General features: G+C 37.0%; 1 pseudogene; it reads right to left on the reverse strand.

Annotated features, from left to right (window-relative positions):
• Positions 1 to 201: 201 nt before the first annotated feature.
• Positions 202 to 1,452, reverse strand: LOC131563656 (peptidyl-prolyl cis-trans isomerase-like 4; annotated as a pseudogene).
• Positions 1,453 to 2,271: the final 819 nt, after the last annotated feature.

Consider the following 2,271-nt stretch of genomic DNA (forward strand, 5'->3'; position numbering starts at 1 on the left):
GAATGGGCTTTATGTATTGCAGCAGAAAATCAGACATTTAAAGAGCACTAGTGGATTCAGAATAAACTTTGTAGATTTTGCAAAGACACGGTAACATCTCTTGATTGTGAATCATAAAGTTGGGTGTTGCAGACAGGTAAAAGAATTATTAAAGAAAGTTAAATTTATTACTTTAGCTCTCATCTGTCTTTTCCTTGCCCTTCATCTGTACTTGTCTTTTTGTCTGCTACATGTGTAATCTCTCTCCTGAGAATGACTGTGGCTCTGTGTCTTTCTTCTCACCCTTGGTGCTCTCCCTGCAGCATTCTTCATGCTTTTGGTCAGAATCCTTAGATGTTTTGGTCCTTTTGTCATCATCTTCATCTTCAGAGTGGTGGTGGTTTTTCTTCTGTTTTTTAGCTAAGTGCAACTGACTTGTGTGAGACTCTTCTACATCCTCATCCAGCAGAAGATTGTACTTGGTGTCTCACTTTGGTTTTACCTTTCTTTTCAGAGTAAATTTTGAAGCTTTGTCATGTTCCTTCTCATGGTCCTTGAAATCTTCCTTGGTAGATTTCCTTCCATCCACCTTTTCCCTTCCATTTAATCTTTGCAACAGACTGGCTAAAATCCACATGTATCCATCTGTCATCTACCAGCACATTGTCCATTTTGAGGCAGGCTTTCTCACAGTCTTCCTCCTTTTCAAACTCAATGAAAGCATAGCAAAGAGATTCACCAGTCTTCCAGTCTTAGATCACTTCACAACTTTTAATGGCAACAAATTGTGAAAGTATTATCTCCAGATCTTCACAGGATTCAGTTTCCATACAAACAGCACATTTTCTGGTGGCTTGATGTCTGCCTCCCGTAAGTCTCCCACCATTTCTAGAAGAATGACACAAGTTTTTGTTGCTTTTTCTGTCTGAACTTCTGTCTCATCTGCAGACTGTCCTTTCATGTCATCAATTTCTTCATCTGCTCCTATTCTGCCACTGTTGAGCTGTTCCTTTGTAGGATCTGGTGTACAATCAGGAACACACAATGTGTGGATGTGGATCATCAAAGGGATCATGTAAAATTACTGTATGTTTTATCCTGATATCCTGATATGGGATAAAATCCTTATCTACAAAGGTTTCATTAATTGTCTTCAGTACATCCATGCCTTCTGTCACTTCTCCAAATAATGTATGTACACCATCAGGGTAATCCAGGTTTTCCCCTGTGGTAATGAGGAACCGTGATCCATGCTGATCACTGCCATTATTCACCACTGACACAGTTCCCTTCTTCTTGTGCTTGATTCTGGGCACCTTTCCTGCCTCAAAAAAGCTGGCTTGATCACCATACAGTTGACAAAATATTCCCCTCCATGGCCAGTTCCCATGGGGTTTGTATAATAAAATCCCTCTGTACATTATAAATAAGACAATAATTGTAGTGCTTGACTTTGCAGAGCTTGAGGAAATTCAGACAATGCAGGGGTGCCGGTCCATGTTCAGGTTGCCCACCATGGTCTCCATACAGGCCCAGCCCATGGCTCTCCCCTTCTCCCAAGATTATTTGATTATTATAAATTTTGAGTACTTAACTAAGTCCTATAACCTTGAATTTTATCTGCAGCAGTTCTTTAAAGTTGAGAAATAATTAGCTCATGAGAAAAAATATTACTGCTCAAGCAGAAAAAGTTGATTTAATCATGCACCTGTTTTATTGCCACAGCTCTAGAAATTTATGTATCTAAAAGTAGTTGCAGCAAGTAATCTTTAATCTTTTGTTATACCTGAATCTACATTACATAAACTTATAACAGATTTGTCACAGCCTTTTTAATCCCTCCAGAAAAATAATTCTGTTCACAGATTGTCTGCAGATTTATTGTTAATAAGATTAAGCAAAGTTAAGGTCGAACATTGTCAGATTTGAGTAATACTAAGATATGTTCTGTTAATTTGATTAAGGATGAGTTCTCTTCAGTTGATTTTGTTAAGTTAACCTCTGTTAAGTTTGAGTGTTACTGAGTTTGGACAATGTCCAGTTTAATTGTTCTTCATTTTAAGATATTTCCTGTTCTATTCCAGCTTTATTGAGATTTATTTTCAGTTCTGTTATGGATTTTTATTTAGTGCAAATTAAATGTTGGTAAAATTACATAAAGTTATGCTCCAGTGTTGTTAGATTTGGAGTAATGTTAAGTTACATTCTAATTATTTGATATCTTTTTAGGGCTCAGTCCTATTTAGTACATTTTGTTCTGTCAAAATTAACTTCTACCAAGTTTCAGTGTTG

This window comes from Ammospiza caudacuta, chromosome 13 (genome assembly GCF_027887145.1).
Source record: "Ammospiza caudacuta isolate bAmmCau1 chromosome 13, bAmmCau1.pri, whole genome shotgun sequence".
NCBI classification, from domain to species: domain Eukaryota; kingdom Metazoa; phylum Chordata; class Aves; order Passeriformes; family Passerellidae; genus Ammospiza; species Ammospiza caudacuta.